Raw genomic sequence first — 14,771 nt, forward strand, 5'->3', positions numbered from 1 at the left:
AAGAAGGTTTTAGAAGGACTGATAGGAAATGGGGACAAGGAAGACAAGTCCAGTTCCACATAAAGTTTGGCACAATTGTAGCATGCTAGCAGGAAAGGCTGATCGCAAAATATTAAAGAGAATAGCAGCAATAAATATTTGCAAAAAGATATCGTCCCAATACTAGGACTAGTTAAAGTTTTATAGCTGCTGCTAAGGCAAACCTTATAACTATCCAACATATTGTCTAATCAAAACTAAAAGGAAAGCACAAGAGAAGACTATTCAGACCAAGGTGTGAAATGTGGCGTGTATGATTGCCACTCCAGGGATTTACCAACTGTATGAGGCTAGCTCAGTTTATGGTGTACACCTATTGTAAGGCACCCTATGCTGAGTCCAGGCAACCCTCCGTGATCGGGAATAGGTGTCCAGATAGCAGAAGCTCTCTAGGAGTAGCTGAGGCAAACACCTAAGCTTATGTGGGAGTAATTTAAAGTAATTGCAATACACAGTAGTCAGACAATAACTTAGTCACAAGAAAGACCCAAGTGATGGTAAAATAAAGGACACTTTACTACAGCACTACTACTAAACTGACATTGGTATATCTCCTTTGGAGATATACCATACAACTATACAGATAAAATAATCAGCAAAAATAGCATACAAATATGTATGGCCCTGGGGGAGGGCCAAACCATATACTAAGAACGTGGATTGTGAAAGTGGAAGTGGAATTCCAACCAAGGTAAGAGTGGTGGTTAGCTAGGGGCCCGGCCGGTTAGAAACACAAGTAGTAAGAAAAGTAGACAAGCCCAGTCAATTAGCAACCCGCCCCCAAACCAGGTTGTCCCATACACCAAAGCAGAAAGCAGTGGCTGGAGTTTGTGGAATTCAGGACCCTTAAAAGCAGACCCTGAGGAACCCAGCATGCAAGAGGATGGCTGGAGAGTGCCCTTACCCTAGGGTACCCAGTAGACAGGAGTACCTATTCCAGGGACCCAGATGCAGAGGTTAGAAGGAACTCCTCGGATTGTCCAGCTGCTGCCACGACCAGTGTACCAGGCCGTTGGAACCCAGGGACAGATTACAGATGTGGAGGACCTGCAAAAGGAAGGGGACAGAATCCAGCACCCAAGGAGATGTCCAGGTGGTGCAGGCATCAGTACCCACCCTCCTGAAGATCCTATAAGTCGTTGGTAGTCCAGCTGGGAGGTCCAGGAGTCTAAGATCGCAGGAGTCACCTACAAGCGGCCTCTCGTGGATCACCAAATTGAGCCCTAGAGACTCAGAGCTGGCCCTCAGCACACACTAAGGCCTACAGAAGTCGATGGAGCCCCCACAAATGACCCACAGGCGATGGACACAGTCACAAAGAGGGCTTACCAGCCCAGTGAAACAGAAGTCCCATGATGAAGCAGTTGCAGGTTTAGGTTGACCAATTAAACAGGCTGATGAATTTTCTGGTGTTTTGTATTTTTTGTCCAACCTACGAACCTCCGCTGGAATGGAAGATGGGGTCTGCATTAATTTAAGGACCTCTTCCCAGATGAAGTCTACAATTAGTATTGCACTAACTGATTTCCTGGTTTATTCCTTAACGTCGTAAAGGAAACAATCAGACTGTCCAGATATAATGGCGCTGGAACCTTTTAGCTGCTCTTTCCATTACACTATGGAATCTACCTGTGGTGGAAAATCTACTGGTTGCGGTGTACAGGGGGGATGGTGTTTGCGTTTAGTAATCATCCCATTCAGTGAGGATCGAGTCAGTGTCCTGTATCTCACCTTCTTCCTGTTAGTCTTCCGAAGGAGGATCGTTTACGGGAAGTGCCAATGGAGTTCGTATCGGTACCGTAGATACTAGGGAGTCTGAGGGTTGGACTCCGGGAGGAGGACTCAACAGCATTTGTGTATGCTGCAGAGGAGTGGTGGATCCTGGTGGCGGGAATCTAGTATAATAATCTTACATCATATGCTGCAAATTGGAAATTAATGACATTGGCATTTGCACTGTTGGCTTGTGTTACTATGGGCGTGTGAGTGTTGCTGTTCTTGAAATGAGTGCTGAATGTCTACTTGTTCACTCTTTTCTTCCTCCTCTTGCCATTATATTCATAGGTCTGTAGGACTACTTCCCACCAGACACAAACTATCATCAGAGTAATCATCTCCATATTCCTCATCAAGATGTTGTGGAGGTACGGGTGACACCTTACTAGGTGAGGTATGTGAAGGTAGTAACGTTTGTAATGTGGGTTTACGCTTGATTGCTATAATTCTTAAGGGCAAGAAGGAAGATCCTCCAGAATCCACTGCTGTTGACTGTGAGAAATGGACAGCCGATTAATCTGTTGTCAACTGTGAGCTCGTTCTTGTAGTTGTCAACAGAGCCGGTGCCAACTTGGTTTTCGTCAAATGGGGTTTAATCTGTGGCTCTCATGTGGATGTTGACAGAGCCGTCGACGGTGCGCGCGTTGACAGTGTAGATATTAACTTACCTGTCGACGGCGATAACTCCACCGAACAGAAGAGATATACTTCAAGCTCACCAATGTTATTGTCGTCAGTGACAACCGTGACGACGTTACTATCATGGGCGACGATGGAGCGGTGAAAGTCGCTGTGGTAACTGAGGATGTGAAACCGGTCGACGACGACACAGCTTCCGGACGTCGATGGTGGCAAAGAGCTAGATGGCTTCTTAAGTTACACTGAAATGGCAGCTATAGAGGAAGCCTCAGAGCAAACTTTTTCGCTATTTTTCTTTGAAGTAGAAGGAAGTTCTTTAGCTTTTTCCTTCAGAGTGCACTTGAAAGAAAATGCCTCCTTGGCATGGTTACCCCCTAACTTTTTGCCTTTGCTGATGCTAAGTTTTGATTGAAAGTGTGCTGGGACCCTGCTAACCAGGCCCCAGCACCAGTGTTATTTCCCTAAACTGTACCTAGGTCTCCAAAATTGGTACCACCCCAACACTCAGATAAGTCCCTTGTAACTGGTACGCCTGGTACCAAGGGACCTGATGCCAGGAAAGGTCTCTAAGGGCTGCAGAATGTCTTATGCCACCCTGGGGACCCCTGTAGGAAGTTGGCTCTGTATGTGCTATTTCAAAGTAAGGAATAGCATGCACAGAGTCCAAGGGTTCCCCTTAGAGGTAAAATAGTGGTAAAAAGAGATAATACTAATGCTCTATTTTGTGGTAGTGTGGTCGAGCAGTAGGCTTATCCAAGGAGTAGTGTTAAGCATTTGTTGTACATACACATAGACAATAAATGAGGTACACACACTCAGAGACAAATCCAGCCAATAGGTTTTGTTATAGAAAAATATCTTTTCTTAGTTTATTTTAAGAACCACAGGTTCAAATTTAACATGTAATATCTTGTTTGAAAGGTATTGCAGGTAAGTACATTAGGAACTTTGAATCATTTCAATTGCATGTATACTTTTCAAGTTATTGACAAATAGCTACTTTAAAAGTGGACACTTAGTGCAATTTTCACAGTTCCTGGGGGAGGTAAGTTTTTGTTAGTTTTACCAGGTAAGTAAGACACTTACAGGGTTCAGTTCTTGGTCCAAGGTAGCCCACCGTTGGGGGTTCAGAGCAACCCCAAAGTTACCACACCAGCAGCTCAGGGCCGGTCAGGTGCAGAGTTCAAAGTGGTGCCCAAAACGCATAGGCTTCAATGGAGAGAAGGGGGTGCCCCGGTTCCAGTCTGCCAGCAGGTAAGTACCCGCGTCTTCGGAGGGCAGACCAGGGGGGTTTTGTAGGGCACCGGGGGGGACACAAGCCCACACAGAAATTTCACCCTCAGCGGCGCGGGGGGCGGCCGGGTGCAGTGTAGAAACAAGCGTCGGGTTCGCAATGTAAGTCAATGAGAGATCAAGGGATCTCTTCAGCGCTGCAGGCAGGCAAGGGGGGCTTCCTCGGGGAAACCTCCACTTGGGCAAGGGAGAGGGACTCCTGGGGGTCACTTCTGCAGTGAAAGTCCGGTCCTTCAGGTCCTGGGGGCTGCGGGTGCAGGGTCTTTTCCAGGCGTCGGGACTTAGGTTTCAGAGAGACGCGGTCAGGGGAAGCCTCGGGATTCCCTCTGCAGGCGGCGCTGTGGGGGCTCAGGGGGGACAGGTTTTGGTACTCACAGTCGTAGAGTAGTCCGGGGGTCCTCCCTGAGGTGTTGGTTCTCCACCAGCCGAGTCGGGGTCGCCGGGTGCAGTGTTGCAAGTCTCACGCTTCTTGCGGGGAGTTGCAGGGTTCTTTAAAGCTGCTTCTTGAAACAAAGTTGCAGTCTTTTTGGAGCAGGTCCGCTGGAGTTTCTTGTCGTCGTCGAAGCAGGGCAGTCCTCAGAGGATTCAGAGGTCGCTGGTCCCTTTGGAAGGCGTCGCTGGAGCAGAGTTCTTTGGAAGGCAGGAGACAGGCCGGTGAGTTTCTGGAGCCAAGGCAGTTGTTGTCTTCTGGTCTTCCTCTGCAGGGGTTTTCAGCTAGGCAGTCCTTCTTGTTGTTGCAGGAATCTAATTTTCTAGAGTTCAGGGTAGCCCTTAAATACTAAATTTAAGGGCGTGTTTAGGTCTGGGGGGTTAGTAGCCAATGGCTACTAGCCCTGAGGGTGGGTACACCCTCTTTGGGCCTCCTCCCAAGGGGAGGGGGTCACAATCCTAACCCTATTGGGGGAATCCTCCATCTGCAAGATGGAGGATTTCTAAAAGTTAGAGTCACCTCAGCTCAGGACACCTTAGGGGCTGTCCTGACTGGCCAGTGACTCCTACTTGTTGCTTTCTTTGTTCCCTCCAGCCTTGCCGCCAAAAGTGGGGGCCGTGGCCGGAGGGGGCGGGCAACTCCACTAAGCTGGAGTGCCCTGCTGGGCAGTGACAAAGGGGTGAGCCTTTGAGGCTCACCGCCAGGTGTTACAGCTCCTGCCTGGGGGAGGTGTTAGCATCTCCACCCAGTGCAGGCTTTGTTACTGGCCTCAGAGTGACAAAGGCACTCTCCCCATGGGGCCAGCAACATGTCTCTAGTGTGGCAGGCTGCTGGAACTAGTCAGCCTACACAGACAGTCGGTTAAGTTTCAGGGGGCACCTCTAAGGTGCCCTCTGGGGTGTATTTTGCAATAAAATGTACACTGGCATCAGTGTGCATTTATTGTGCTGAGAAGTTTGATACCAAATGTAAGGAAATGCCTCCTTGGCATGGTTGCCCCCTGACTTTTTGCCTTTGCTGATGCTATGTTTACAATTGAAAGTGTGCTGAGGCCTGCTAACCAGGCCCCAGCACCAGTGTTCTTTCCCTAACCTGTACTTTTGTATCCACAATTGGCAGACCCTGGCATCCAGATAAGTCCCTTGTAACTGGTACTTCTAGTACCAAGGGCCCTGATGCCAAGAAAGGTCTCTAAGGGCTGCAGCATGTCTTATGCCACCCTGGAGACCTCTCACTCAGCACAGACACACTGCTTGCCAGCTTGTGTGTGCTAGTGAGAACAAAACGAGTAAGTCGACATGGCACTCCCCTCAGGGTGCCATGCCAGCCTCTCACTGCCTATGCAAGTATAGGTCAGTCACCCCTCTAGCAGGCCTTACAGCCCTAAGGCAGGGTGCACTATACCATAGGTGAGGGTACCAGTGCATGAGCATGGTACCCCTACAGTGTCTAAACAAAACCTTAGACATTGTAAGTGCAGGGTAGCCATAAGAGTATATGGTCTGGGAGTCTGTCAAACACGAACTCCACAGCACCATAATGGCTACACTGAAAACTGGGAAGTTTGGTATCAAACTTCTCAGCACAATAAATGCACACTGATGCCAGTGTACATTTTATTGCAAAATACACCCCAGAGGGCACCTTAGAGGTGCCCCCTGAAACTTAACCGACTGTCTGTGTAGGCTGACTAGTTCCAGCAGCCTGCCACACCAGAGACATGTTGCTGGCCCCATGGGGAGAGTGCCTTTGTCACTCTGAGGCCAGTAACAAAGCCTGCACTGGGTGGAGATGCTAACACCTCCCCCAGGCAGGAGCTGTGACACCTGGCGGTGAGCCTCAAAGGCTCACCCCTTTGTCACAGCCCAGCAGGGCACTCCAGCTTAGTGGAGTTGCCCGCCCCCTCCGGCCACGGCCCCCACTTTTGGCGGCAAGGCTGGAGGGAACAAAGAAAGCAACAAGGAGGAGTCACTGGCCAGTCAGGACAGCCCCTAAGGTGTCCTGAGCTGAGGTGACTAACTTTTAGAAATCCTCCATCTTGCAGATGGAGGATTCCCCCAATAGGGTTAGGATTGTGACCCCCTCCCCTTGGGAGGAGGCACAAAGAGGGTGTACCCACCCTCAGGGCTAGTAGCCATTGGCTACTAACCCCCCAGACCTAAACACGCCCTTAAATTTAGTATTTAAGGGCTACCCTGAACCCTAGAAAATTAGATTCCTGCAACAACAAGAAGGACTGCCCAGCTGAAAACCCCTGCAGAGGAAGACCAGAAGACAACAACTGCCTTGGCTCCAGAAACTCACCGGCCTGTCTCCTGCCTTCCAAAGAACTCTGCTCCAGCGACGCCTTCCAAAGGGACCAGCGACCTCTGCATCCTCTGAGGACTGCCCTGCTTCGACGACAAGAAACTCCCGAGGACAGCGGACCTGCTCCAAAAAGACTGCAACTTTGTTTCCAGAAGCAGCTTTAAAGAACCCTGCAACTCCCCGCAAGAAGCGTGAGAGTTGCAACACTGCACCCGGCGACCCCGACTCGGCTGGTGGAGAACCAACACCTCAGGGAGGACTTCCGGACTACTCTACGACTGTGAGTACCAAAACCTGTCCCCCCTGAGCCCCCACAGCGCCGCCTGCAGAGGGAATCCCGAGGCTTCCCCTGACCGCGACTCTCTGAAACCTAAGTCCCGACGCCTGGAAAAGACCCTGCACCCGCAGCCCCCAGGACCTGAAGGACCGAACTTTCACTGCAGAAGTGACCCCCAGGAGTCCCTCTCCCTTGCCCAAGTGGAGGTTTCCCCGAGGAAGCCCCCCCTTGCCTGCCTGCAGCGCTAAAGAGATCCCTTGACCTCTCATAGACTAACATTGAAAACCCGACGCTTGTTTCAACACTGCACCCGGCCGCCCCCACACCGCTGAGGGTGAAATTTCTGTGTGGGCTTGTGTCCCCCCCGGTGCCCTACAAAACCCCCCTGGTCTGCCCTCCGAAGACGCAGGTACTTACCTGCAAGCAGACCGGAACCGGGGCACCCCTTTCTCTCCATTCTAGCCTATGCGTTTTGGGCACCACTTTGAACTCTGCACCTGACCGGCCCTGAGCTGCTGGTGTGGTGACTTTGGGGTGGCTCTGAACCCCCAACGGTGGGCTACCTTGGACCAAGAACTGAACCCTGTAGGTGTCTTACTTACCTGGTAAAACTAACAAAAACTTACCTCCCCCAGGAACTGTGAAAATTGCACTGTGTCCACTTTTAAAGTAGCTATTTGTCAATAACTTGAAAAGTATACATGCAATTGAAATGATTCAAAGTTCCTAATGTACTTACCTGCAATACCTTTCAAACAAGATATTACATGTTAAATTTGAACCTGTGGTTCTTAAAATAAACTAAGAAAAGATATTTTTCTATAACAAAACCTATTGGCTGGATTTGTCTCTGAGTGTGTGTACCTCATTTATTGTCTATGTGTATGTACAACAAATGCTTAACACTACTCCTTGGATAAGCCTACTGCTCGACCACACTACCACAAAATAGAGCATTAGTATTATCTCTTTTTACCACTATTTTACCTCTAAGGGGAACCCTTGGACTCTGTGCATGCTATTCCTTACTTTGAAATAGCACATACAGAGCCAACTTCCTACACCAAACTTCCCAGTTTTCAGTGTAGCCATTATGGTGCTGTGGAGTTCGTGTTTGACAAACTCCCAGACCATATACTCTTATGGCTACCCTGCACTTACAATGTCTAAGGTTTTGTTTAGACACTGTAGGGGTACCATGCTCATGCACTGGTACCCTCACCTATGGTATAGTGCACCCTGCCTTAGGGCTGTAAGGCCTGCTAGAGGGGTGACTGACCTATACTTGCATAGGCAGTGAGAGGCTGGCATGGCACCCTGAGGGGAGTGCCATGTCGACTTACTCGTTTTGTTCTCACCAGCACACACAAGCTGGCAAGCAGTGTGTCTGTGCTGAGTGAGAGGTCTCCAGGGTGGCATAAGACATGCTGCAGCCCTTAGAGACCTTCCTTGGCATCAGGGCCCTTGGTACTAGGAGTACCAGTTACAAGGGACTTATCTGGATGCCAGGGTCTGCCAATTGTGGATACAAAAGTACAGGTTAGGGAAAGAACACTGGTGCTGGGGCCTGGTTAGCAGGCCTCAGCACACTTTCAATTGTAAACATAGCATCAGCAAAGGCGAAAAGTCAGGGGGCAACCATGCCAAGGAGGCATTTCCTTACAACCCCTCACTCAGCACATGCACACTGCCTCACAGCTTGTGTGTGCTGGTGGGGAAAAAGTGACAGTCAACATGGCACTCACCACCTTCCATTCCTGACTGGTGGGTGACTCCTCCTTGTTTTTCTCATTATCACCTCCAGCCTTGCTGCCAAAAGAGGGGGCATTAGCCGGTGGGGTGGTGTAAACAAAACCCCCCTGGTCTGCCCTCCGAAGACGCGGGTACTTACCTGCTGGCAGACCGGAACCGGGGCACCCCCTTCTCTCCATTGAAGCCTATGCGTTTTGGGCACCTCTTTGACCTCTGCACTTGACCGGCGCTGAGCTGCTGGTGTGGTAACTTTGGGGTTGCCCTGAACCCCCAACGGTGGGCTACTTTGGACCCAAACCTGAGACTTGTAAGTGATTTACTTACCTGACAAAAACTAACAAAAACTTACCTCCCCAGGAACTGTGAAAATTGCACTTTTAAAACAGCTTATTGTGTTTTATGTAAAAAGTATACATGCTAATGTAATGATTCAAAGTTCCTAAAGTACTTACCTGCAATACCTTTCAAATGAGAATACATGTAGAAATTGAACCTGTGGTTCTTAAAATAAACTAAGAAAATATATTTTTCTATAACAAAACCTATTGGCTTGGATTTGTCTCGGAGTGTGTGTTCCTCATTTATTGCCTGTGTGTATGTACAACAAATGCTTAACACTACTCCTTTGATAAGCCTACTGCTCGACCACACTACCACAAAATAGAGCATTAGTATTATCTCTTTTTGCCACTATCTTACCTCTAAGGGGAACCCTTGGACTCTGTGCATACTATTCCTTACTTTGAAATAGTGCATACAGAGCCAACTTCCTACATTGGTGGATCAGCGGTGGGGTACAAGACTTTGCATTTGCTGGACTACTCAGCCAATACCTGATCACACGACAAATTCCAAAAATTGTCATTAGAAATTGATTTTTGCAATTTGAAATATTTCTAAATTCTTAAAAGTCCTGCTAGGGCCTTGTGTTAGTCCCGGTTAGCATTTCCCTTTAGAGTTTAAAAGTTTGGTAAAAGTTTGAATTAGATCCTAGAACTAGTTTTAGTTTCTTAAAAAGTATTCCAACTTTTAGAAGCATAATGTCTAATACAGATGTGAATGTGGTGGAACTCGACACCACACCTTACCTCCATCTACAGATGAGAGAGCTAAGGTCACTCTGTAAACTAAAGAAAATAGCAATGGGCTCCAGACCTTCCAAACTACAGCTCCAGGAGCTGTTGGCAGAGTTTGAAAGAGCCAACCCCTCTGAGGATGGCAACACAGAGGATGAGTATAGTGACTTGGAGGGTGATTTCCCCCCCACCAGTCCTATCTAGGGAGGACAGGGCCTCTCAAGCCCTGACTCCACAAATCATAGTCAGAGATGCTGGTTCCCTCACAGGAGGGACCAACCTCTCTGAAATCACTGAGGATAACTCCAGTGAAGAGGACATCCAGTTAGCCAGGAAGGCCAAAAGATTGGTTTTGGAAAGACAGATCCTAGCCATAGAAAGGGAAAGACAAGAGATGGGCCTAGGACCCATCAATGGTGGCAGCAACATAAATAGGGTCAGAGATTCTCCTGACATGTTGAAAATCCCTAAAGGGATTGTAACAAAATATGAAGATGGTGATGACATCACCAAATGGTTCACAGCTTTTGAGAGGGCTTGTGTAACCAGAAAAGTGAACAAATCTCACTGGGGTGCTCTCCTTTGGGAAATGTTCACAGGAAAGTGTAGGGATAGACTCCTCACACTCTCTGGAAAAGATGTAGAATCCTATGACCTCATGAAGGGTACCCCGATTGAGGGCTTGGGATTCTCCACTGAGGAGTATAGAATTAGATTCAGGGGGGCTCAAAAATCCTCGAGCCAGACCTGGGTTGATTTTGTAGACTACTCAGTGAAAACACTGGATGGTTGGGTAACTGGAAATGAAGTGCATGACTATGTTGGGCTTTATAATTTGTTTATGAAAGAACACATTTTAAGTAACTGCTTCAATGAAAAGTTGCATCAGTATCTGGTAGACCTAGGTCCAATTTCTCCCCAAGAATTGGGAAAGAAGGCAGACCACTGGGTCAAGACTAGGGTAACCAAAACTTCCACTGGGGGTGACCAAAAGAAAGGGGTTACAAAACCTCCTCAGGAGCAAGTGGGTGACACTAGAATCAAAGAAAAAGAGTCCTCTGTAGGCCCCCAAAAACCAGACCAGGTAGGTGGGCCCCGAGACACAACTCAAAACAAAGGTGGGTACCAGAGTAAGAACTGGGATGCCACTAAGGCATGGTGCCATAACTGTAGACAGACAGGGCACCACACCAAGGACACTTGTCCCAAAAACAAACCCCCTAGCAAAATCCCAGGGGTGACCAGTGTAGCCATTGGGGATGACTCCTCAGATGAGGAGGTCTTCATAGCCTTCAACTGGAAAAAGGGCCCAACAGGTGAGTTGGAGATTCCAGAGGGAAGTAGACACTTCCACCACCTACTGGTGAATGGAATCCCAGCCACTGCCCTGAGAGACACTTGTGCCAGTCACACTATTGTGCATGACAGGCTGGTGTTCTCAAACCAGTACATCCCAGGTGAGACTGCCAGAGTAAGAGTTAGCCCAGACAGGGTCACTGATAGGCCTGTGGCTTTTGTGCCCATAGAAGTGGGTGGGACTTTTAGCTGGAGAAGGGTGGTAGTCAGTACAGACCTCCCCCTTGATTGTCTCCTTGGAAATGACTACCCAGAGGTTAGTCAGAGCCCAAGAGAGGAACTTGTCCAGTGCCAGTCCTCTCCCAAGGATTCTGGAGTTCCTGCCTCTGCAGTAAATGCAAGTAGGCCCCAGAAGAAAAAGAAAAGGAAACAGAGTAGGAAAGGTGGACAACCTTTAACCAAGGTTCCAGCAAGCCAAGGAGATTCTGCTCCAGTAGGGGAGAACTCCAAAAGTGGCTCTGATCAAGTCCAACCTGACCCACAAGAAGTCCTGGCTAGTCAGGCAACTGTTAAGTCTGAGTGGGTGGCTCCTCAGCTAACAGAAGAAAGAGTGGAAGAAGGGTGTTTACTACAAGATGTGGTAACTGTAAAGAAATGGCTCCCTGTTGCAGTTACCCCCCACTTTTTGCCTGATACTGATGCTGACTTGACTGAGAAGTGTGCTGGGACCCTGCTAACCAGGCCCCAGCACCAGTGTTCTTTCACCTAAAATGTACCATTGTTTCCACAATTGGCACACCCTGGCATCCAGATAAGTCCCTTGTAACTGGTACCTCTGGTACCAAGGGCCCTGATGCCAGGGAAGGTTTCTAAGGGCTGTAGCATGTATTATGCCACCCTAGAGACCCCTCACTCAGCACAGACACACTGCTTACAAGCCTGTGTGTGCTGGTGAGAACAAAATGAGTAAGTCGACATGGCACTCCCCTCAGGGTGCCATGCCAGCCTCTCACTGCCTATGCAGTATAGGTAAGACACCCCTCTAGCAGGCCTTACAGCCCTAAGGCAGGGTGCACTATACCATAGGTGAGGGTACCAGTGCATGAGCACTGTGCCCCTACAGTGTCTAAGCAAAACCTTAGACATTGTAAGTGCAGGGTAGCCATAAGAGTATATGGTCTGGGAGTCTGTTTTACACGAACTCCACAGCACCATAATGGCTACACTGAAAACTGGGAAGTTTGGTATCAAACTTCTCAGCACAATAAATGCACACTGATGCCAGTGTACATTTTATTGTAAAATACACCACAGAGGGCACCTTAGAGGTGCCCCCTGAAACTTAACCGACTGTCTGTGTAGGCTGACTAGTTCCAGCAGCCTGCCACACCAGAGACATGTTGCTGGCCCCATGGGGAGAGTGCCTTTGTCACTCTGAGGCCAGTAACAAAGCCTGCACTGGGTGGAGATGCTAACACCTCCCCCAGGCAGGAGCTGTGACACCTGGCGGTGAGCCTCAAAGGCTCACCCCTTTGTCACAGCCCAGCAGGGCACTCCAGCTTAGTGGAGTTGCCCGCCCCCTCCGGCCACGGCCCCCACTTTTGGCGGCAAGGCTGGAGGGAACAAAGAAAGCAACAAGGAGGAGTCACTGGCCAGTCAGGACAGCCCCTAAGGTGTCCTGAGCTGAGGTGACTCTGACTTTTAGAAATCCTCCATCTTGCAGATGGAGGATTCCCCCAATAGGGTTAGGATTGTGACCCCCTCCCCTTGGGAGGAGGCACAAAGAGGGTGTACCCACCCTCAGGGCTAGTAGCCATTGGCTACTAACCCCCCAGACCTAAACACGCCCTTAAATTTAGTATTTAAGGGCTACCCTGAACCCTAGAAAATTAGATTCCTGCAACTACAAGAAGAAGGACTGCCTAGCTGAAAACCCCTGCAGAGGAAGACCAGAAGACGACAACTGCCTTGGCTCCAGAAACTCACCGGCCTGTCTCCTGCCTTCCAAAGATCCTGCTCCAGCGACGCCTTCCAAAGGGACCAGCGACCTCGACATCCTCTGAGGACTGCCCCTGCTTCGAAAAGACAAGAAACTCCCGAGGACAGCGGACCTGCTCCAAGAAAAGCTGCAACTTTGTTTCCAGCAGCTTTAAAGAACCCTGCAAGCTCCCCGCAAGAAGCGTGAGACTTGCAACACTGCACCCGGCGACCCCGACTCGGCTGGTGGAGATCCAACACCTCAGGAGGGACCCCAGGACTACTCTGATACTGTGAGTACCAAAACCTGTCCCCCCTGAGCCCCCACAGCGCCGCCTGCAGAGGGAATCCCGAGGCTTCCCCTGACCGCGACTCTTTGAACCTAAAGTCCCGACGCCTGGGAGAGACCCTGCACCCGCAGCCCCCAGGACCTGAAGGACCGGACTTTCACTGGAGAAGTGACCCCCAGGAGTCCCTCTCCCTTGCCCAAGTGGAGGTTTCCCCGAGGAATCCCCCCCTTGCCTGCCTGCAGCGCTGAAGAGATCCCGAGATCTCTCATAGACTAACATTGAAAACCCGACGCTTGTTTCTACACTGCACCCGGCCGCCCCCGCGCTGCTGAGGGTGAAATTTCTGTGTGGACTTGTGTCCCCCCCCGGTGCCCTACAAAACCCCCCTGGTCTGCCCTCCGAAGACGCGGGTACTTACCTGCAAGCAGACCGGAACCGGGGCACCCCCTTCTCTCCATTCTAGCCTATGTGTTTTGGGCACCACTTTGAACTCTGCACCTGACCGGCCCTGAGCTGCTGGTGTGGTGACTTTGGGGTTGCTCTGAACCCCCAACGGTGGGCTACCTTGGACCAAGAACTGAACCCTGTAAGTGTCTTACTTACCTGGTAAAACTAACAAATACTTACCTCCCCTAGGAACTGTGAAAATTGCACTAAGTGTCCACTTTTAAAACAGCTATTTGTGAATAACTTGAAAAGTATACATGCAATTTTCATGATTTGAAGTTCCTAAAGTACTTACCTGCAATACCTTTCGAATGAGCTATTACATGTAGAATTTGAACCTGTGGTTCTTAAAATAAACTAAGAAAAGATATTTTTCTATATAAAAACCTATTGGCTGGATTTGTCTCTGAGTGTGTGTACCTCATTTATTGTCTATGTGTATGTACAACAAATGCTTAACACTACTCCTTGGATAAGCCTACTGCTCGACCACACTACCACAAAATAGAGCATTAGTATTATCTATTTTTACCACTATTTTACCTCTAAGGGGAACCCTTGGACTCTGTGCATGCTATTCCTTACTTTGAAATAGCACATACAGAGCCAACTTCCTACATTGGTGGATCAGCGGTGGGGTACAAGACTTTGCATTTGCTGGACTACTCAGCCAATACCTGATCACACGACAAATTCAAAAATTGTCATTAGAAATTGATTTTTGCAATTTGAAAAGTTTTCTAAATTCTTAAAAGACCTGCTAGGGCCTTGTGTTAGATCCTGTTTAGCATTTCTTTTAGAGTTTAAAAGTTTGTAAAAGTTTGAATTAGATTCTAGAACCAGTTGTAGATTCTTAAAAAGTATTCCAACTTTTAGAAGCAAAATGTCTAGCACAGATGTGACTGTGGTGGAACTCGACACCACACCTTACCTCCATCTTAAGATGAGGGAGCTAAGGTCACTCTGTAAAATAAAGAAAATAACAATGGGCCCCAAACCTACCAAAATACAGCTCCAGGAGCTTTTGGCAGAGTTTGAAAAGGCCAACCCCTCTGAGGGTGGCAACTCAGAGGAAGAGGATAGTGACTTGGAGGACAATTCCCCCCTACCAGTCCTATCTAGGGAGAACAGGGTCCCTCAAACCCTGACTCCAAAAATAATAGTCAGAGATG

General features: G+C 48.9%; 1 protein-coding gene across 27 annotated transcripts in view; it reads right to left on the reverse strand.

The window, feature by feature from the left end:
- UBAP2L (ubiquitin associated protein 2 like) overlaps positions 1 to 14,771 on the reverse strand; it is a 756,258-nt gene that overhangs the window by 546,517 nt on the left and 194,970 nt on the right. The gene's annotated exons all lie outside the window — the stretch shown is intronic.

The sequence above is a fragment of the Pleurodeles waltl genome, chromosome 12 (genome assembly GCF_031143425.1).
Source record: "Pleurodeles waltl isolate 20211129_DDA chromosome 12, aPleWal1.hap1.20221129, whole genome shotgun sequence".
In the NCBI taxonomy this organism is placed as follows: domain Eukaryota; kingdom Metazoa; phylum Chordata; class Amphibia; order Caudata; family Salamandridae; genus Pleurodeles; species Pleurodeles waltl.